Source organism: Pleurodeles waltl, chromosome 11 (assembly GCF_031143425.1).
Source record: "Pleurodeles waltl isolate 20211129_DDA chromosome 11, aPleWal1.hap1.20221129, whole genome shotgun sequence".
Lineage (NCBI taxonomy): Eukaryota > Metazoa > Chordata > Amphibia > Caudata > Salamandridae > Pleurodeles > Pleurodeles waltl.
The window spans coordinates 643,162,056-643,185,743 of NC_090450.1; positions in this window are offsets into that span (position 1 = coordinate 643,162,056).

Consider the following 23,688-nt stretch of genomic DNA (forward strand, 5'->3'; position numbering starts at 1 on the left):
GTACGGTTCTTTGAGGCGTTCTATTGAGACTGAAGTGTGCAGAGAAGAACTGCAGAGAAGATGCAGTGATGATGTGTCGGCTGAAGAGGTAAGTTGCAGAGAGCAATCAGAGGTCTCTGAGCAACTCGAGCCAAAGAGCCTGATGCTGGGATGGGCGTGGCCTAAATAAGGAGCCCATTCCACCACTCCCAATATGGACACTGGGGTTTGCTAGGCTCCTGCAAGGGTTCGGCAACTACTGTGCTTACTCCAGTCAGTGCTACAGAGGTTTCATCCTACAAGCTGAGTGTAACATCATGCACATAGTAAACGTTATCCAGCGGTACTGGGGTACTGAGACTTGTGCATTACATCATCTTGCGCATGGGTAAATTATCCAGAGGTGCCAGGGCGCTGACACTTAATAGGGGACATTAGTAATGATTACCCGGCGATGCTGGTGGGCTGAACGTTATGCCACATAACGTGGAACTAAAGGTGTAAGGGACGCAGAGGGCATATCAAATGCCATATGGGTTAATGTTGGTGTAAGGCATGTGTGAGACCCCTGACAGTACACCCCCACCCAAGGGACCCCAAAACTGGATGTGCTGGATGTGGTTTATTCAGTAAATCATTCTGAAAGCCACAAACTACTGCTACAAACATGGGGCACTGGTTACAAGGAATGGTTTTCTGGGCTATAACCTTTCCAGTCCACTAGATATTGCAATTTCCCCTGAATAGGGTGGGATCCAAATTTAACACAGACCTGATATTCCCAGTGTCCATCTAGTTCTACAGGAGTGGGACTGCTGGACTTCTGATTTTGGGTTTCGAAGGCTTTAGTAGCAAAACATGAAAGACTGGATGGATCTTGAATTTTGTGGTAGGCACAGTTTCATCAAAAGTGGGTTTAGAACTTTGGTGATTTCAAAAGGGCCTATGAAAGAGGGTAGCAACTTCTTTTTACCATGTAAGGGCAGATGTTTGGTTGACAAACATACCATGTCTCCTACCTTATAGGATGGTTCCTGTTTACGATGTTTGTCTGTTGACTGTTTGTATGTTTCCTTAGTTTGGGCTAAATGAAGTAGTGCTTGTTGTTTAAGATTGCTTAGGTGACAGTGGTAGTCATGTAATGCTGGTGTTGTATTGGAGAATATGGGGGTCATTCCGACCCCGGCGGGCGGAAACCGCCCAAACACCGCACCGCGGTCAAATGACCGTGGCGGTGATCACAACTTTCCCGCTGGGCCGGCGGGCGATCTCAAGCAGATCACCCGCCGGCCCAGCGGGAAAGCCCCAGCAAAGATGAAGCCGGCTCCGAATGGAGCCGGCGAATTTGCTGGGGTGCGACGGGTGCAGTGGCACCCGTCGCGATTTTCAGTGTCTGCTTTGCAGACACTGAAAATCTTAATGAGGCCCTGTTAGGGGGCCCCTGCAGTGCCCATGCCAGCGGCCCACGACACCCGTTTCCGCCAGCCTCTTCCTGGCGGTGTACACCGCCAGGAACAGGCTGGCGGGAAGGGGGTCGGAATCCCCATGCAGCGCCGCCATGGAGGATTCCCTGAGGCAGGGGAAAACCGGCGGGAAACTGCCGGTTCCCCAAGCCGCGGTCAGAATTGCCCCGGAAGCACCGCCAGCCTGTTGGCGGTGCTTCCTCTGCCCTCTGCCCTGGCGGTTACAAACCGCCAGGGTCAGAATGAGGGCCTATATCTTTTCAGTGGGTTGTGTGGAGGTAATACCCATGGAGACAAAAAACAGAGACACACCAAGGGACGCATGATCTATGTTTTGTATTTGAATTCTATCGACCACAAAAGGCAGGACCAATCACCTTCAAAATTGAGAAGAAGATAGCACAAATACTGTTACATAGTTTGATTGGTCCTTTCAGTCTGATCATCAACTGTGGGGTGGTAACTGGATGAAAGTCACACATCTATGTCTTTGGATTTACCTAATGTGGTCCAGAGCAGGGCGATGAATTGTGATATATGATCTGTAATGAATACTGATAACAACCTACATAACTTCACAATGTTGGCCATGAATATAGAGGCCAATTTCACTGCTCTGGGGAGTTGTTTAAGCCGAATTGGATAAGTCATTTTGAATAGTGGTCTACCACTGTGAGTACAGTAGCATGTCTGGAGCCTGATTTTGGCAGTTCTACCACAGAATCGAGTGAGACAGTGTGCCACAGTTTTGGTGGAACAGGGATAGGACACAGAAAGCCTCCTGGGGTTCATCTTGAGCTTTAATTTGAATGGAAGTTGCATATTTATCCAAATTTTTCTGTACCTCCTTAGACATAGAGGGCCATCAGAAATGTCTTTGGAGTAGTTGTAATGCCTTTTGAATACCTAGATGTCCCATGAGAATGCTATCATGACATACTTGCAAGGTTTTAATTTGTAAATCATTACAAGGAATGACCAACTTGTCTTCATAGTATAACATCCGTCTTTATGACTCATGTTTTTTTGGCTATTACACCATTTATTTATAGGTTTTTGCTTTATGATTTCCTTGATATCATCCAGGAAAGTCAAAGGTATCATGGTGCCTTTTTGTGATAAAATTCCCTGATGACTGTTTGAGAAGCACCTGCTTCAAATATAAAATGAGGTTTGATGTCTAAGTGCTCCAAAATGGGAGCTCTGGTAAATTGGGTTTAGAGTGTTTATAAAGCTGCTTCAGCTTCTATGCTCCATGGAAAAGTTACACCTTTTTAAAAAAATCTGGTAAAGGACACTATGATTTTGGAAAAGTCATCAATAAAGCACTGGTAGAAATTGAAAAACTCTAAAAACTGTTGGATTTGTTTCACATTAGTAGGTGAAGGTCATTGTACCATGCTTCAAGCTTGTTTGGGTCCATTTTAACTCCTTTCGGACTTAGGGTGTACCCCAGAAATTCAACTTGGGTGGAATGAAATTCACTCTTTTCTAGTTTAACGTATATATTGTTGTCTAGCAATTTTTGAAGAATGTCATATACATGCTTTACAAGGTCTGACATGGATCGGGAATATACAAGTATATCATCCAAATATACTACACAACAAGTATCAATGAATTCTCCAAGAACTTCATTAATAAAAAATTGAAAGGCAGCCGGGGTGCTGCGGATTCCAAAAGTCATGACCTGGTAGTCCAACAAACTGAACTTTGATTGAAATGCCACCTTCCTATGCCAACCTCTCAGACTCATACCAAGTGGTAAGCTCCTCTTAATTCTAACTTAGTGTAGACCTCCTTAAATTGATCTAGTAGCGTAGGAATAAGGGGCAATGGGTACTTATTTTTACTGTGATTTTGTTGATAGTCCTATAATCTATGCAGGGTCTTACATCGCCTCCTTTTTAGATATAAAAAAAGAGTGGAGACAGATGCCTTAGTGAGTCTTATGATCCTGTTTCCTCGATATTGATCTAGATATTGCTGTAAGTGTTCTGTTTCTTTCTTAGTTAGGGCATACACCCTACTACAAGGTAACTTAATCCTGGGTATGAGTTCAATCTGACAATCAAACCCCCGAGGGGATGGTAAGGTGTTAGCCTTTTTAATCAAATACTGTGGCTAAGTCAGAATATTCGTCTGGGGGTCCTTCTATGGTCACATGAGGCAACACATGAGCACAAATACTGCGCACTGAAACTCAGCATGGATAACAGTGAGTTTGTCACTATTCTGAATTCAATGACACTATTCTATTTTTCTTGTTGATTTGTGGGTTGTGTCACATTAGACATGGAAGGCCAAGGAACAACCAGAATTGGGGTGCATCTATCTCATCAAAAATCACTTTCTCTTGATGTCCAAATACACATCATGTCAAAGGATGCTGTATGGAGCTGAATGAGCCTAGAGGTTAACTCTTTACCATCAATGGCTCAAACCACTTCTAGTTTGTCTTTCTGTTGAGTCTGGATTCGGTGCACAATGGTACACAACTCCCCTGCTTGGAGGAATAGACAACATGGCACTTCAATGAGTAGCAGAGGACATTGTTCATCAACCTGTAGAAAAGCTAAGACCTTGCTTCAATCCCCCCCAAGTACAATACATTTGCAAACATCAGAGTAAGCAGCTAGCTATGCTTGGCTGAGGGGAAAAGTTGATTAAAAATGTCTTTGTTTATATTGATCAAAAGCAGAATCACAGATGAGGTATAAAGAAAGGAGTGAATACACTTGTCAATCTGAAGAATAAGTTATGTGCACTGCATTTGTACTTTATAAAGTTGTGAAGTTTTGACGTTTTGCCAAACTTTTTCTTTATGTGAAGGTTTCATACAAACATGTATTGAAAATGCAGGCACGTTGTGGATTGAGTTGGTTCATCTCATAATTATTTTATATATTTGATGAAAATCTTTTTAAAACTTTACAAATGCTATGAAGTTTGACAGCCAGATCTGCATGACTCTCAAAGGCTGCTGAAGGTTTTAACTTATGGTTATGAGTTGCACAAATCAGTCAAATATAACTTTGGACCATATGCTTTGTTCAGTGTGCACTGTTACTTAAAACGATGAATTGGATTATTTTGAACCAATGCAATGAAGAAATGCTTTGGCTGTTCAGGACCATTCCATTACTCCCAATTCCAAAGTAGTGGGCTTAACTTTCAACAAATTTTTTTTTTTCATGTCAGGTTTTTAAAGGTTTTCTATCTGAAGTAAGAGCGAACTTTAAAATGTTTAGAGTCTCTCTAGGGAATAAACTAAGACATGTTCTGAATACCCTTTCATCTTTCTGAGAAGGTTTAACATGCACTAGTGAGAGGTATGAGGAGCCACCTGTTCTCAAGTCAGCACTTGGGACAAAGACTTAACTACACTGTTTTACTGATATAACTGTGAACAATACCAGACCCTAGAGGAGGTGCTGCTAAAGGATTTTTAGGCACTCTGTGAAATTCTTAGCAGAGTTGTTGCAAATTGATGAGGGCAGAATGGGCACACCTTAGCAGGATTTGCATGTTTCTCCTCACTGATGAGGCCCATCATGTCGGAAACTGCCCTGGGGGTGCTTGTGTTTCCCTCTAGAGGGTATCAATCTCGACCTGAGCTGTTCCTGTTTGAGTAAGCTCAAGTCTGATTTGCATATGGCTTATTTCTGTCTGGAGTTGCATGGGGACAAGAAAATGATGCCCTAGACAGAAGCCTGAGTAATTACTTGTGGCATTGATTACTTCAAACAACCCTCCCATCAGCTTCTTCCTTCTTCTACATGTATTTAGCCAGGAAGAGTGTGGCATTTCTCAGCAGGGCCGCACTCACTTTGTAGAGCAGTTTAAGTATGTATAGGATGGACTGATTTACATCTGCTGAGACATTACCAGCCACCTTATTAGTGCCTCTCTAATTTGAAAGGGGCAGAACTATCACTTTTCGAAGGACATTCCAAGCATGCAATGGAACAGAACCACAATGGAATAACTTATTTGCTTGGTATACTTTATAAGTGTAATATTGATAGATATGTTTGCAGTTTCTGCAAGAGGCTGGTATTTAAATGAGTATGAACTTTAGAAGATATCCTTGCTGACAGAGGAGATATAACACAGGCCTCAGCAATACAATCTTCTTTTTCAAACACACACATAAGTACACACACCTAAATGTGTTCAGATGCGCACACGAGTGGAAGACAGATGCACTAGTTGGAGTGGCTGTGGTTTGCTCAGATATTGTAATCAAACTACGGGAGCAACAAAATTCCCACATATTCTTGTCTAAATTGAGTTTTCAGCAAAACAAAAATTTGAAAAAGAAACAGACCAGCATCACTGATATGCTTCACTTATTTTTCCTCTTTCTGAGGGTAGAAAGTGGTTGCCCAGCTAATTTAACATGCAAAGCTGTAGAAAGTGATTAAGATTGTCCACATCCCAGTGTTAATAACACAGAAATTAGCGTAGGTGACTGTAAAGTACTGCCCCAGTCATACGTTGCAAAATGCTGCTCACAAACGCACGAGTGCAAAGTTTTTCTTACATGAATGTCTCGTCATCTTTGTAATACTATGTATACTACATGTAGGGTGCAAAGTTCTCTGCCTCCTGATCTTCACATTAAAATCGTGATTTTTGCACCCTTTGGTGTTGTTTGAGGTAAAAAAGATTGCCAACATCCATTTATTTTCAAAGTCATAAAACAGTTTACAATATAACTTTCCATAGCATTGGACATTTATTTCCAGAGCCAACCAGCTCTGGTGGGGAAATATTGGTAATTTGACCTATAAACTATACCATAGCTTAACGTATGCAAGACTTTCCTGGCATGATATAAACATTGCACACTTCAACAGGCACTACAAAAAACAGACACATATTACAATAAAACTTTGTGATAAAATAAATAAAGTTGTAGGCGGCTGAGCATTACACAATCAAAGTATTTCACCTACCTTCACATTGTGATATATACCTATTAGACACTAGTAGGTGAGGTGACATAAAAGCCTAAGAGAAATCTGGTTTTAGTTGGTCTCTTTAAGGTTAAAAGGATACAAAAGCAGTTACACCTTGGCAAGTCAGGGTCCTCAGCTACAGAAACTAGGGGCTGGCGGAGGAAGTCTTTGATGTCCCGGAGACTTCTTAAAAGGAGGCAAGCTCAGTCCAAGCCCTTCGAGAAACTTCACAAGCAGGATACACAGCAAAGTCCAGTCTTTGTCCTCCCCAAAGAAGAAGCAGCAACCGCAGGTCAACCCAGCAAAGCACACACAGCAAAGGGGCAGTAGTCCTCCTCACTGCTCTTCAGCTGTAGGCCAACTTAAAAGGAAAGTCTTTGTAGTGCACAAGACCCTGCCTTTCCTGCTCTGGTCCCAGACAAACTCTAGAGTATAGGAGACTGCACTGTGTAAGGACAGGCAAAGCCGTATTCAGGCGCCAGTGACAGCTCCTCTCATCACTCTAGCCCAGGATAACCCATCAGGATATGCATTTGCAGGGCACACCACAGCTCCCTTTGTGTGACTGTCTAGAGTGAATTCACAACTAGCCCAACTGTCATCCTGATGCAGATGTGTATTCAACAGTCAGACAGTGGCACAGAATGGTCAAGCAAGAAAATGCCCTCTTTCTAAAAGTGGCATTTTCGCACACCTTTGCTAAAAGATGTATTTGGGAAACCCCAAATTCCAAATCTCTATCTGCTCCCAATGGGAAATTACGCTTACGATCTATTTCAAGGCAATCCCTATGTTAACCTATGGGAGAGATAGGCCTTGCAATATTGAAAAACGAAGGGGTGGGGGTGGGTACTATGGTTTTTAGGACAGGGTGAGGGGTCAGGGTTATTTTGGTTTTAGGGGTGGGAGTCGGGGTAATTTTGCCTTTAGGGGATCAGGGTTTTAGGGGCGGAGTAATTTTGTATTTAGTGTGGGTGGGGGGGTCGGGTTTTCAGGGGCATGGTGGGTGTCAGGGTCATTTTTTATTTGATGGTTGGGGTAATTATGTTTTTAGGGCTGGTTGGGGGCGGGTTTTAGGGGTGGGGTCAGGTAATTTTGTATTTAAGACGGGTGTGGTGGTCGGGTTTTAGGGGTGGGGGTGGAGGTTGGGGTAATTTTGTATTTAGGGCAGGTGGGGGGCAGGTTATTAAGGGTTGGGGTGGGGGTTGGGATAATTTTGGATTTAGAGTGGGGATGGGTTTTTAGGTGTGGGTGGTCGGGTAATTTTGTATTTAGGGCGGTGGGGGGTTCGGGTTTTTAGGGACGGGGTGGCGGGTTTAGGTAATTTTGTATTCAGGGCAGGCGTGGGGGTCGGGTTTTTAGGGGCGAGGTGGGGGGGTCGGGGTAGTTTGTTTTTAGGGGTTGGGTAGTTTTATTTTTGGGGGATGGGGTCAGTTTTAGGGCTAAGGGTGGGTGGGGGTTATCAGGGAAGGTTTTAGAGGTGAGGGGTCGGGGTACTTCTGTTTTTAGGGGCGGGGTGGGGGGTCGGCTAATATTGCTTTTAGGGGTTGGGTTGTTTTCTTTTTGTGGGTGTGGGTCTGTTTTAGGCCTCGGGGTGGCTAGTTTTTAAGGGTGGGGGGTTGGGGTACTTCTTTTTTAATGGTGGGTGGTGGCATGCGACAACCACGCATGTGGTTACCACACATGCCTTTACTAGACATGCCTTTACAACGAAAATCATTGTAAAGGCATGCATGGTAAAGGCATGCGTGGAAACAACAGGGTCCTTGTTCTGACTGCGTTGTTCAGGCTTGCGTAGTTGCCGCATGCGTGGGTCCATCATACAATACTACCGAGAAGATGGTGAGAGGCACAGTGGCAGAAGTTTACAGCAATGCGATGAAAGAAGCCTTCCCAGTACGACTTGGAGAAGTCTGAGCCTCAACTCAGAACCTGCAGAACCTGCAGGACCTGCGTATTCCCTTCTCACACTCCAACGTGCACTTCTGTGAAACTGAAATAGAGGGTCTATTGGTTGACTCTGTTACACCGGAGGGTGAACATTATCTTAGTCGACAAATCAACAGGTTACACTCAAGTCAATTCTTGTATGATTTGTCAGTGTTTTCTTTATTGTTGCTTTGTGTTCTTATTTAAGGAGAAAGATTCCACTCCATAAAAACCTTCACAGGGACGAATTGCGTTAAAACTGAACCTTTTTGGGAACACTTTAAATGAAGCGAGCAGTAGACAAGAGCAGTGGGACTGTGGGAGGCAGGGCAGCCAATTTCTTGTGATTTCCCAACGCTTAGCCAGATTGCAATTTGGCTTTTTCCTCATTGTTTATTATTGAAACGTGTTCCAAGTTCTAGATCGGTTTATATGGAACGAAAAGACCGAGAAGGATTCATTGCTGGGCTCTCCGTGGTTTAACTGTAGTGAACGTCCAAGAATGGTGTTCCAGCATGCACTCCGCTGCAAAACTCTGCTTTTAATTATTCATATCAACCCTTTAGGTCTAATGACTTTTTTAGTGCAATTGCTAAATATGATGATGTACTTTTGAATGTTTAGAAAGGTTGTTGAGCTGTGGAAACTGAAAGAAATATGCATTATTAAATGTTTTGTGCACTTACATTAACAGTCACATGCTACACATAAATGTATTCTCCACAGTTTATTCACTTGTAAACTGATTCTAGTTAATCGAGGCCAGTATTTTAAAAAGAGGTCAGGTCAATAGATTACTTTGATTGCAAAAGTGGACATGAAGCAACATAGAAAACGTGCTTTGCTTATTTTTCTTGTTTCTCATGCAGCGAAGTATTAAATTGTTCTTTGAGATTGTATTGGAATTTCGTAATTGAATAAAGCCCTTTTAGCTGCACCTGTGAGCTTGAGCAAAGCAGCCATTTGTCCTATCGGCTAAGTGTTTTGCAGGGACTTCGCTTCAGACACCTTTTAGGGAAGACTTCTTGCAGCTTGCTTTAGAGCAGATTATGACTTTTCGAGGAATATGTGCACATTTAGATTCCTTTAAAGCAGTTTTTCCTGTGCCTGAAGGAGTGATGACGCAGAAAAAGAAGGTCCGACATATATTCATGCATACCGTGTAATCAATACATATAATGAAGTGTGATTTTAGTAAAGAAATAATGTACGAGGGAAATTGTGCACTCGGGGTAGTTCGCCATATTTATAAACAAGCTTTATTAATCACGAAGTATTGAAAATGTAGTAATCCGTCATAATCGCAAATGTATGCCATGATTGCTTGTTTGAAAACTGTTTTGCTTAGCTTAAATTTAGTACAGGCTTTGGCCTAGTTGCTTGGTTTCAAATTCTAACTGTGTGATTTTTTTTCCTTGAACTAATGAAACATATATTCTTGCTTGAAGTTGTATTTTTCCAGTAATGCTGACTGGTACACTTATCTCCAAGGTTTCGTGCTAGGCCGGTTACATCCCCTTCGATACAAGGTCAGTCTCTGCAGGTGCGGACAATGAAGGTACAGATAGTAAAATAATTGGCAAACCATGATACAATTTGTGTTCCAAGACTCCAAGGACAGTGTATGCATAAATGGGCGCTAGTAAAAGACAATTTTTGATTGGACAATTTGAAGCCAACCTATGAACCCTCCAATGGAAGACCCTGCAGAATTTGGAATGTTTCTTACTTAAACCCACCGGACAAAGAGAAGTCAGCCATTTTCCTCGATGCCAATTTGAAGCCTGATGCCAGACTCCATTTTGGACGACACCCTGATGCCCTTTTTTCTATCTGAGAGAAAGAGACTTTAAGAATTCTCACCCTAGAGACTTTAACTTTGATTTGCCCCCGTCTTGCCCATGCAGTAACTTTGCCCTATTCTCCTTGCCGCTGCAAGGAAACTTGCCCTTAACTTTGCCCCTTTGAAACTTGTCCAATGCTGATCAACCGGTACCTGAAGGACGAAGACTTTTCTTGAATGCTGATTGTATTTGGTAAATATGAAAGGATAATTGTATTATGCATTGTGTTTTTCCTTTTAGGTACCAACTGCTATTTTGATAGGATCCTAGCTAGAAGTTTTCCAAATTTGTGTTGACTAAATTCGTTTTGCATGAAGTCCCACATGCCAATGCTAATTAGAGGTTAGTCGAGGTATTCATTCAATGTATCATGAAGAATTGAAATCTTGTTATGCTGACCGAATGTATGCAATTAGTCAAATACAGTTAGTCACATTGGTGATTTGCATTGCTGTAACAGAGTGTATTATCATTCAGATTTTGCGTAGATTGCGTTTCTTCCGCCGTTATGGACAGCTAGTAATGTTCATATACATATATCAATTGGTCTTGAGACATATATATATCGTGCTAGCTTTGTTAATATAGGGAAATAAATTCACTAACTTCTAATAAACTGGTGTGGTTATTCATGACTGAAAGGTCATGGTGCGCCGAAATACCAACTGTTATTGATTTCTGGTGTGTTAAATTGATCTATCAATTGAGTACTGATTACTAATTACAACAGTTATTGATTATTGATCTGAGTGACTCGACTATTGAGGATGAGGAGAGCCCGACTCGGTTAAAAGATTCACCGACCTCCAACGTGTCCAGGTACAGGTAATTTATAAGGGCTGTATGCGTTATCAGTAGATGGTAGCAGAGATTGATGGTTTAGCCCTTTGGGACCCCATCCGAACAATAGACAGAGTCAGGTTAGGATTTTCTTTGATAAAACAAGTTGGAGAGATGATGATGCCCTAAGTCCCCAATGACTTTCCCAGGATCTCGGAGCTTGCGAATGAGGAACATGGAGGTATGAGAATGGTCTCAGCGTTTCTAGTGACAGTATGAGTGAAGTTAGGGTTTTGCGCTTGCACAGCTTATTGCCGCAGACTAATTGAGAAGTTTGTGAGGATTTAAGGGGTTAAAAGATATTAGAGGAGTGTTACTCCAAAGGTGTGAGAGTAGGGAAGTCGTCGAACTTCACGTGTGTGTAGCGCTTTGAGCAGAAAAATTGTCCACGTGGTTGTTGATGTTGAGACGGGCCCTGCGAGGTCAAGAGACTCCGGAGTATGTTGAAAAGTGTATGTGACACTTGTTTGATGTTGTGATCTGGTCGGTTTAATAGGTTGATCGGGCGTGGTCAACAAGCCGGTATGAATGTTGCAGAGTGAAAGAAAACTTCGACTTTGATATTTGACGAATTCTAAAGTGCACTAGAATAGTTCATTGATCAGTTGAGAGTAAAGTTTGCGGGTCAAATTTTGCTTGCGAAAGTGGGGAACCGAGAAAGATGGAATAACTGCCGAGGCTAGTGAAAAATCCCTAAGGTTTCTGAAGCGATTGTATTACCTTTCCTGTAGTAAACCGACAGATCTGTTTTATTCTTTTGGTTAAGTGCTCGCGTTATAGTGCAGAAATTAGTTTATGAGTGAAGCCGAATGAAAAAGAGGACAAGCCGCGGGACTTTGTCAGCCGCAGTGTGTGAGTGTGACGTCACTAGGAGCCGCGCTGGGATAGGTCAGTTGGTGAGAAGGGTCGCGCACGGATTGGACGCCGTCCGTGAAGCGCAATTAGAAGGGGAAAGGCAAGCGAAGAGTATTCCGGGTATTAAAGTCACTTATTGATTACATATTTTAGAAAAACAGAAGACGGAAAGATGACATTTTTCAAAGCATTTAAGAGTGCCATGAGGGGAGATGTTTATATTAAAGCAAATGTAGGAGAAGAAACACCGCCTGAGGGTAGACCAGCTTACATCGTCAGTGAAGAAAAGGGTGTAGCGCCATGTCTTTGGTTAAAACAATGGTGCAAATTAACAGAGAAACATGGAAGTGTAGCGTTCCCTATCCATGGATCGTTTAATCTAAGAGTTTTAGAAAATCTGAGATTTGCGCTATACGACATGAAAGTACCTCCAAGACCAGCACAGTTTGAGGCACTAGCAATTTGGGAGCTAATAGCTAGAAACCAACAACAAAAGAAATTTGAGACAAGAATAAGAAAAGTAGAAAAGACACTAGCGGATGCTAGATGGGACAGCACACAAAAGGTTTGGAGATCAGATGTATTGCAGGGGATTAAATTGTTTCCAGCGATTACTGATGAAGCGGAGACGGAAGGAAGGAAAGCCACCTATAAGACAAACAGGAGTCAGTCCAGAGATGGAGAGAACAATAGAAACTCGAAAAGGGGAGACGAGTCAGATGATGAGGAGTTCATTATACAATTGCTGAATGATCGCCCACCACCATACGTGGAAAGCGAAAAAGGATCAAGCATTAGTACTGCCCCCCCAGAACCAATACAGGGTAATGTAACACCAAATTTGAGAATATCTCAGAGGCCGAACAGCTCCGACATGCCTTTCTCACCACGAATACCATGGATTCAGAGAATGTACCCAGACGTGCCGACATTGAAACCTGCTGATAACTATCAGCCACAGGTTCAAAGGCACTGTTGCGATGAGCATAATATGGGAATGACTTCTGATTCAATGGCGCAGGGAGGACAAAACTATCAGAGACCGACATTGATTCAAGCTGAATCAACACAGTTCTCGATGCCCCAAAAGCAGACACAAGAAGTGCGAGTAGTAGAAAGCCAGTTAGGTTTGCCAGCAATGATGAACCACAATGTGGGGATTAACATGCCACAGAATTCGGGGAACAGACAGAATCCAGATGCAATATCTCTACCTATCACTGTAGGTCCACCAGTACCACTGTACATACAGGCAAATTCAAGCACCAGCGACCAAGGGTTAATGATACAAAATGGGACAGGGAGAAGATGCATAGAAACCACTCCAGAAACAACTCCGATAGCGGCACTGCCAAATGGATCTGGGTCCTTGTCGGAATTTAGTCCAATTCCAATTTGCGCTCCGTCAACCGTGGTAAGGTCACACCCACCACTATTAGTACCATTAACCTCACAGACTGAAACATTACAGAAACCGTCAGTGGCAGTTGATGTAACTGCTACACTGATGGGACTGAACGCGCAACAGTTAACACAATGGTTCAACAGCCTGAACTCCCCACAGAGTACATCTAGCGGGAAGGGAGAAGAATACCTGAATAAAATAAGGTTGGGTATGGAGGCAGATGAACTGGTAGAGGGAACAATGGGTTTGAACAGACTAGAATCATACACAGAGGAAGAACTAAGATACATGTGCCCTAGGATTACAAGAGAAGTGAGCAACATACATAAGAAGTTACAAGAAATAGCAGACAGGAACAAGATCGATATAGGTAAGACTAAACACCTGAGCAGAAGTGACAGGTTAGACTTTGAGACAAAAGATTTTGAACACATGAGATCCGCAGGGATGAAAACACACCTTAAAGAGATAATGCAGAGTGCACAGGTCTGGAGATGTTTAGACAAGTGGGAAAGCAGGTGGGTTAAGAAAAAGGATAAAAAGAAGGAAAATACTTCAGAACGAAGTGAGAAAAAACAACAGAATGACGATCTGATAACCATGTTACCAATGAGAGAGACAGCAGGGGGAAAACTTGTGCATGTACCATGGCACAGGTGCGATATTCAATCCTTTACGGATGACTTTCCCAAATTAAGAGAAAAGCCGATTGAGTGGTATCAACAAACGGATAGATTTGTGAAACTCGCGAAGTGTCTCTGGGAAGACCTGAATACCTTATTTGAAATTGTGGTTCCGGCAGATTTGTGGGAAGATTGTAAAAGGGCTGTAGGTTGGCCGACGAGTGAACCAGAGAGAGATAGGGACACAGGTGCGACATCACCTACGGTAATGAGTTTGTACCACAAGGTGATCGAGCACTTGGTTGCGTCGAAAAATGTGGATTGGCAAAGGATTGACAGGACTGCCCAAGAGGTTAAAGAATCTATACACGCGTATTATGAGAGGTTGTTGAAAGCGTTTAAAAATTACAGTGGCACGGAAACGATTGAGCCCAAAGACATGCTCCATTTTGTGTTCAGGTTTGTGGAAGGGCTGAGACCCGAAATTAGCCAGATGACTAAATCGCATTTGATTTGTTGGCAGTCAAAGTCGATCGATGAATTGTTGAATTATGCAAAATACTGCAGTGATGAGATTGAGACAAAGCAGAAAAGATTGAAGGAAAAGGTGATGGTGATGCAGCTCAGAGCAGCTCAGACAGGTTTTCAAGGTTTGCAAGGTTTTCAACAACAGATGCCGCAGCAGCAGCAGCAGCAGCAGGGAAATGCTATGTTTCAGCCGCAGATGAGAGGCAGAGGCCGAGGAGGTTTTGTGAATAATGGTCCTGATTTGAATACCGTTATGATTCCAAATGGTATACAGGCAATGAAGAAGGTAATGCCATGTCACACGTGCGGAATCGTCAGGCATTGGAAACGGGAGTGCCCAATGATGGTGCAGGAAGGTGTAGGTCAGCATAACAATGATGCCAATGCATTCCAGACTATGAGAGGACCGAAACTGAGAGGTCCGAACCCAAATTTTCAAAACAATATAAACCAGATGCAGGGTTTACAACCCATGCAACCGCAACAGGTGCAAATGCCTCGTGTGCAAATGACACAATTGCAGCCAATGCAACAGCAGTTTCCTATGGTACCTAATCAGCAAATGCAAATACCCTTAGCACCAATGAATCAGCAGCAAGCAATGCTTCCTCAACAGGTCACGGGTCAGGGAATGAGTCAAAATGACACAGTACACCAATTCCCACTACACAGCAAGAATGGAATAAACGATGTATGGGAGAGTGGAAGTTCAGATGAGGAAGGAAATTGTGTGCTTGCAGCATCTTTGGAAGTTGATCAAAAGGGTCCTTATGTGGAGGGAAGAGTTATGGGTCATCGCGTTTCATTCTTGGTTGACACAGGAGCTACACGTTCCACTGTTAGGAGCATTGAAGTGCCAAATTTGCCACTTTCAGGGAGAACAGTTCAAGTAGTGGGAGTAGCAAACAGGTACCTGACGAACGCAATCACAGATCCAGTACAAGTCAGAATTGGTAACTATCAAGGGACACATAATTTTGTGGTATGTGACTCAAGCCCGATATCACTGTTAGGGAGAGACCTATTGTGCAAATTGGGATGTTCGATTATGTGTTCAAATGATGGAATCAAAATTCAGACGAGCAGTGATGGGGAAGAAGAAGATAGTGTAGAAGGGGATGAAGTAGAAACTGTCGATGAAGAATATCCCCTGATTACCCTTTACCCAATGATTACTGAAGCAGATATTCCTGCTGAGTTACAAGAAACAGTTGGAAAAGAAGTGTGGGATATGACAGGAAAAGAGGTGGGATTGGTGAAAGGAGTGGAACCAGTGAAAGTGACTGTAAAACCCAATGTAACCTTTCCCCAGAACCCACAATACCATATGGCCCAAGACACCCTCATGAAGGTCGCCCAACTCATTGATGAGTTTGTAAAGCAGGGAGTACTGAAAGAAGTGTTAAGCAGTCCATGTACTTCACCAATTATGGGACTAATAAAGCCAAGTGGAAAGGTACGAATTGTGCAGGACTTGAGGAAAATAAATGACATAATAATTAAATGCTGCCCTGTAGTACCAAATCCAGCTGTGATAATGTTTCAAGTCCCTTGCGATGCCGAGTGGTTCTCAGTCATCGACTTGTCACAAGCATTCTTTTCGGTGCCTCTTCATGAGGACAGCCAATTTCTCTTTTGTTTCAAATTCTTAGACAGAGTCTACAGTTGGTGTCGAATTCCTCAAGGGTTTTCGGAGTCACCGTCAATTTTCAATCAGATTCTAAAGAAAGATTTGGAAGCGTTGGAATTGCCATTCGAGTCAACCCTAGTACAGTACATTGACGACTTACTGATTGCATCCAAGACAGAAAGTGACTGCACAGCCGACACCATTGCCCTATTGAACCATTTGGGAAGGAATGGACACAAGGTGTCTCCTTCAAAATTACAGTTCTGTCAGAAGAAAGTGAAATATTTGGGTCACCAAATAGAGAAAGGGTCACGGAGAATAATGAAGGAAAGAATAACAAGTGTACTTCAACTGAGTCCCCCAAAGACGAGGAGGGAGGTGAGGAAGTTTTTGGGAATGGTGAGCTACTGTCGCTAATGGATTCCCAACTTCTCAAACCTAGCAAAGCCTTTACTGAAACTGACCCAGAAGGATGCATTGGATGAAATTGAACTGAAAGAAGAGATGGATGCTTTTATTGAATTGAAAGAATGCATGTGCAGGGCTCCAGCTTTAGGTATGCCTGACTACACAAAGCCTTTCACATTGTTTTGTCATGAACGTGATGCATGTTCCTTGTCTGTCTTGACCCAAGCCCATGCTGGCGTAAACAGACCAGTAGCATATTTTTCAGCTACTTTGGATCCGGTCGCAGCAGCACTGCCAGGGTGCTTGCGCGCCGTAGCCGCAGTTGGTATCAGCCTCACTCAGAGTGAAGGAATAGTGATGGGACACCCTTTAACAGTCATGGTCCCTCACTCAGTTGAGATACTTTTGACACGTTCCCGAACACAGCACATGACTGGTGCTAGACTCACAAGGTACGAAACAATGATTCTGGGATCACCTAATGTGCAGCTGAAAAGGTGCACTACGTTGAATCCAGCAACCTTGTTTCCCAGTGAAAATGCTGAAATTGAGAACGCTGAAGACATCGAGCACGACTGTCTTCAGGTGACTGAATTTTGCACCAAACCAAGACCTGACATCAAAGATACCCGATTGGAAGAAAATGATCAAATTATTTTTGTTGATGGCTCATGTTTAAGAGATGCACTGGGTGTATTGAAAGCAGGGTACGCTGTATGCACGGTAACAGGTGTTTTGGAAGCATCTTGTCTTCAAGGAGTTTACTCTGCACAGGTAGCAGAATTGGTAGCTCTTACTAGAGCTTGCCAACTTTCTGCATTGATGAAAGTTACTATTTACACTGACAGCCAGTATGGGATTGGAATAGTGCATGATTTTGGACAATTGTGGTCACAGAGAGGCTTCATGACCTCTTCAGGATCGCCAGTGGAAAATGGCGAAAGAATAAAAGAATTGTTACATGCCATCCAACTACCAGGAGAAGTAGCAGTGGTAAAATGCAGTGCACACTCGAAGGGACAAGATTATGTTTCTCTGGGAAATGGATATGCGGATCAAGTCGCAAGGTTTTGCGCATTGAACTGTATATTGCTTAGGGATGAATGGAATTTGATAAGCGAACCAGAACTCGAACCAAGCGAAATATTTGCTCTAAAGGTGATAGATACGATGGACGAATTGAAATCCCTACAGAATGATGTCAGTGAGGATGAGAAACTCTCGTGGACCAAATCACAATGAGTAAAGAGACTAGATGAATTATGGGTTTCAAGTGAAGGGAAATTCGTTCTTCCAAATAGCCTTTTGACACAGATAGCCAGATTTTACCATGGACAAGCTCATTTTGGGAGGGATGCCATGATTAGGTTATTTAAAACTGATTGGTTTAACCCCAAATTCCGGCAAGTTGCTGAAGCAGTTTGCCACCGTTGCGTCATTTGCCAACAGAAGAACGCGGGGAAGGGAACCGTAGTAAATTTGAGCCACATTGGAAGAGCAGGGGGTCCATTCAGCAGGATGCAAATGGACTTCATTGAGATGCCTGTGCATGGGGGCTTGAAGTATGTGTTGGTGGTTGTGTGCATTTTTAGTCACTGGATTGAAGCATACCCTACACGCAGAAATGACAGTCTCACAGTTGCAAAACTACTCTTGAGAGAGTTAATACCACGTTTCGGATTCCCGATCTCTTTAGAATCAGATAGGGGAAGTCACTTCAATAATGAAGTAATAAAATTGCTTTGTGCAGCACTGAACATTGAGCAAAAGCTGCATTGTAGCTACCGCCCTGAAGCATCAGGTTTAGTGGAGCAAATGAATGGCACATTGAAATCAAGAATGGCGAAAATATGCGCATCAACAAACTTGAAATGGCCTGACGCATTGCCTTTGGTACTAATGTCAATGAGAAACACCCCTGACAGAAAGACTGGACTGTCCCACACGAGATTCTCATGGGCATAGCTATGAGACTTCCAGCAGCTCCTGCAAATGCGCTTTTGAATATTACAGATGATATGGTGTTAGACTACTGCAAAGGTCTAGCTGATGTGGTTCGATCTTTCTCTCACCAGGTGGAGGCAACCACCTTGCCACCGATCCAAGGTCCAGGACACGCCCTGAAAGCAGGTGACTGGGTCGTGATAAAGAAGCACGTGAGGAAGTCGTGTTTGGAACCCCGTTGGAAAGGACCTTTTCAAGTGATTTTGATGACTACCACCGCTGTGAAGTGTGCGGGAGTTCCCAACTGGATTCACGCCAGTCACACAAAGAGGGTGTTGTGTCCCACAGATGAGGAAGTTGAAGCGCTGAAGTTACCAGTACCTGATAACAAAGTACCAAGCGCTGAGGCAGAGCGAAAAAGAACTAGAAGCGAACAGGCAGAAATAGAGGAGGGAGAAATATTCTCTGAGGACGAAGCAACTGATTCACTTGGGGAAGACCAAGGAGGAGCCTCAGACAGCGACGAAGCAGCTGAAGGTAACAAAGAGCCTGAAGCAGCTGAAAGTGACAAAGAGCCTGAAGAAAGTAACGGTGACAAAGGGCTCGAAAGAGGTGAAAAAGCAGGAGAGCCTGATCAGAGGAGGGCTTTCCCAGAAGCAGACGATACAGAAAAAGAAAAGGAAAACCTGATTGACTCCCCAGAAGGAGGGGACAAGGCAGAACAGAACGAAGCTGCTCAAACTCCTTCAGAAGAGATTGCAGGTCCATCAGGTGGACACAGTGCAAAAAGAATACCAAGCATATCGCCAGTAAAGTTAAGAACTAGAGAAACGTTGAACAACAGTGAAGGGCCAAGAGTGAAAGAGAAAAGAAAGGAAGTGTCTGTTGTAGTACCAACACCAAGTGAAGAAAAGGACTTGGGCAAAGAGGAAAGTACCAGTGAGAAAGAATCAAAGAGAGATGCAAAATTGAAAAGAAAAAGGATACCGAGCAGGAGGTATTCCGGTCCGGAGTGGGCTTACGTAGCCAATAACGATTGGTCAGACGAATTCGTATCCCTCAGTCTTGAGAACGAAGAGGCAGAACTTCATTTTGGAAATAAAAACATTATGGACTCTGTTGATTGAAAACATTGATCACCTGATTGACTTTTCAACCGGCTAAGACATTGCTAACTTGATTGACTTTGAAACCGATTTTGAGACAACGCTGCTAACCGATAAGAGACTAAGCTGCTAAAGAAAACTGTGTGAACATTGAATTCGTTCAGCTTTGTAAATACCTGCAAATACGCTTTGATAAAGTGTCTTTGACTTTCTGATTCTATACAGATCATGACTAGCTTCACTACACAGGGGCGTAAGATGAAGTGTTGTAAATACATGTGTATAGGCTTAATAACCGCATGCGTACTATTAATTGTAGCAATAGTTCTTGGAATGCATGGTAAAAGTGAGAGTGAGACGAATGATGCTTCTACTTCTAAACCTATTATCGTTACTGAACTGACAGCTCTGAAGAGACTTGAGCAAGACGAGAGACACTTGCATGATGAGAAGGAACTTTCACCTAACGTTTTCTATCGCTTACTGAGTGAGTATGTTGAGACCATGGATGCGAAAGATTGTTATGTGTGTACACAAATACCTACCTCAGTAGTGGAAGGGGTAACGTATCACAGCATGCCTCTTACGTATGGAATTACATGTAGTATAGTAGCTTCCAGATTTTATGCTCAAAAGGACATTCATTATTTCTATACTAATTACGATGTTACTTTTGCATATGTCCCCATAATAGGGCATTTAAGTAAGATAGCTCAAGATTATTATGCCAAATTAATGAGGGAATTCTTCGAACCGATGTCACCTTTTCACACCGCTCACGCACATAGAGAGAACCTTACATGCTTGCTTTCACCAGTAGAAATAGAATTTTTAGACCACACTGATGATAGGAAGAATGAAATGAAGGAGAAATTAGAGAGGGAATTACACGAAAGGACGTCTGTAGATAATTATGCTTTTGCTGCAATAAAGACACAAGGAAAAATAGCTTTAGATACATTGCATGTAGGAAGATTTTGTATACATAGATTTCCATCATATTATGACACAGTTTTTGTGGGAACGAGTGAATGTAAACATATGTATGAATTTCAATCTAAGTGGACGTTCATGCTGAATGGACAAGACTCAGTTATTCCTGGAGTATATTATATTTGTGGACTCAACGCCTATTATCGTCTTCCTAAAGGATGGTATGGGAGGTGTTATTTGGGAATAGTGTTCCCAAAGGTTTACCAACTAGACGACTTAAAGAAATTTCCAAGGCTGTCTGAATCACATCGTGTTCAGAAAAGGGAGACAGCTTCTGGTGTGGTAGGAGATATATTTGGAGCATTGATTCCTTCAGTAGGAGTCATATTGAATTCAATAAAAATACGAAAGTTGTCAACTATTGTGGATAACATGCTGACAAAGTTTTCAGGAGCTATAATCCTGATGGATGCTGAACTCGCTGCAGAAAGAGCTATCACTCTCCAAAATTGGCTTGCCTTAGACATTCTTTTAGCAAAGGATGGCGGCGTTTGCAAAATGCTTGGTACACGTCACTGTTGTACATATATACCAGACAACCGTGGAAAAATTTGAACAATGCTTACGAATTTAACTAAAGAAAGTGTAGATTTAAAGGAATTGAAAGAACCCGGAGTTTGGGAGAAAGTTGGAAAAGGATTTGCTTCTGTGGGAAATTGGCTCAGCAACGTTTGGAACGGATTGTTACTAAAAATAGTAAAGGGAATATTGATAATATTAATTTGTTTATTAGGCTCTTGGGGAATATGGAAAGCTTTCAAAATGTTAAAAGCAAGGAACAAAAGAAAAAGAGAAGAGAAAATAGAGAACAGAATGGTGGAAATATATAGGGAAAAGTCAAAAGGGACTAAAAGAAAAAGGGAATTGACTGAAGTGCCAAATTACTATACAGAGTTTTAATGGAATAAAATTTGTGGGTAGATTTGATGTGATGACATAATTAGTCATCAGAGGAGGGATTGATGACGCAGAAAAAGAAGGTCCGACATATATTCATGCATACCGTGTAATCAATACATATAATGAAGTGTGATTTTAGTAAAGAAATAATGTACGAGGGAAATTGTGCCCTCGGGGTAGTTCGCCATCATTATAAACGAGCTTTATTAATCACGAAGTATTGAAAATGTAGTAATCCGTCATAATCGCAAATGTATGCCATGATTTCTTGTTTGAAAACTGTTTTGCTTAGCTTAAATTTAGTACAGGCTTTGGCCTAGTTGCTTGGTTTCAAATTCTAACTGTGTGATTTTTTTTCCTTGAACTAATGAAACATATATTCTTGCTTGAAGTTGTATTTTTCCAGTAGAGCTGACTGGTACACTTATCTCCAAGGTTTCGTGCTAGGCCGGTTACATCCCCTTTGATACAAGGTTAGTCTCTGCCGGTGCGGACAATGAAGGTACAGAGAGTAAAATAATTGTCAAACCATGATACAATTTGTGTTCCAAGACTCCAAGGACAGTGTATGCATAAATGGGCGCTAGTAAAAGACAATTTTTGATTGGACAATTTGAAGCCAACCTATGAACCCTCCAATGGAAGACCCTGCAGAATTTGGAATGTTTCTTACTTAAACCCACCGGACAAAGAGAAGTCAGCCATTTTCCTCGATGCCAGTTTGAAGCCTGATGCCAGACTCTATTTTGGACGACACCCTGAGGCCCTTTTTTCTATCTGAGAGAAAGAGACTTTAAGAATTCTCACCCTAGAGACTTTAACTTTGATATGCCCCCGTCTTGCCCATGCAGTAACTTTGCCCTATTCTCCTTGCCGCTGCAAGGAAACTTGCCCTTAACTTTGCCCCTTTGAAACTTGTCCCATGCTGATCAACCGGTACCTGAAGGACGAAGACTTTTCTTGAATGCTGATTGTATTTGGTAAATATGAAAGGATAATTGTATTGTGCATTGTGTTTTTCCTTTTAGGTACCAACTGCTATTTTGATAGGATCCTAGCTAGAAGTTTTCCAAATTTGTGTTGACTAAATTCGTTTTGCATGAAGTCCCACATGCCAATGCTAATTAGAGGTTAGTCGAGGTATTCATTCAATGTATCATGAAGAATTGAAATCTTGTTATGCTGACCGAATGTATGCAATTAGTCAAATACAGTTAGTCACATTGGTGATTTGCATTGCTGTAACAGAGTGTATTATCATTCAGATTTTGCGTAGATTGCGTTTCTTCCGCCGTTATGGACAGCTAGTAATGTTCATATACATATATTAATTGGTCTTGAGACATATATATATCGTGCTAGCTTTGTTAATATAGGGAAATAAATTCACTAACTTCTAATAAACTGGTGTGGTTATTCATGACTGAAAGGTCATGGTGCGCCGAAATACCAACTGTTATTGATTTCTGGTGTGTTAAATTGATCTATCAATTGAGTACTGATTACTGATTACAACAGTTATTGATTATTGATCTGAGTGACTCGACTATTGAGGATGAGGAGAGCCCGACTCGGTTAAAAGATTCACCGACCTCCAACGTGTCCAGGTACAGGTAATTTATAAGGGCTGGACGCGTTATCAGGAGTTTAACAGTCTCATCGGCAAGTGTCTCCTGACTGCTAGACAAAGCTTTGTTTGAATTATATATTCTGCCATTTAGAGGCTTTCCACACTAGCAGACTCTTACTTCTCCCCAAACTTTACAACTTTTTCTTAGGTTAGTTGAACAGGGGTTTGTTTCCCCTTGAGGCAAATTAGTCTGCTTTGATTTATTTCGAAACAACTTCTTTAACAGTGGTCTTTACATTTATGATTTTGCAAAGTGCTTCATCAAAACCAAGCCCAAATTACAGAAGAATATCAGAGTCAATGTTCACTACCTACGGAAGCAACCATGAGTTCAATATCCCTTGATACCTTATCTAATGGCCAGAAAATTGTATACTGATCCACTAAGGTCTTTTCAAGATCGTATTTGAACCTTTGTGCTGATGAGCTTTTAACCACTCTGCAGATATGAGGTGGTTTCCTTTGGTAACAGGTCTAATAATTTAGGTATGACGCGCCATTAATACACACAGCTTTAGAAATCTAAAAAATCTCATGGCAGCAAAGTGCAACCATCGACATGTACAACATACCACTTAAAACATAGAAGGTTGTTATAGTTCAGCCCTCTTCGGCCATTAGTTTTTATGGGTGAGTTCACTTCAGCC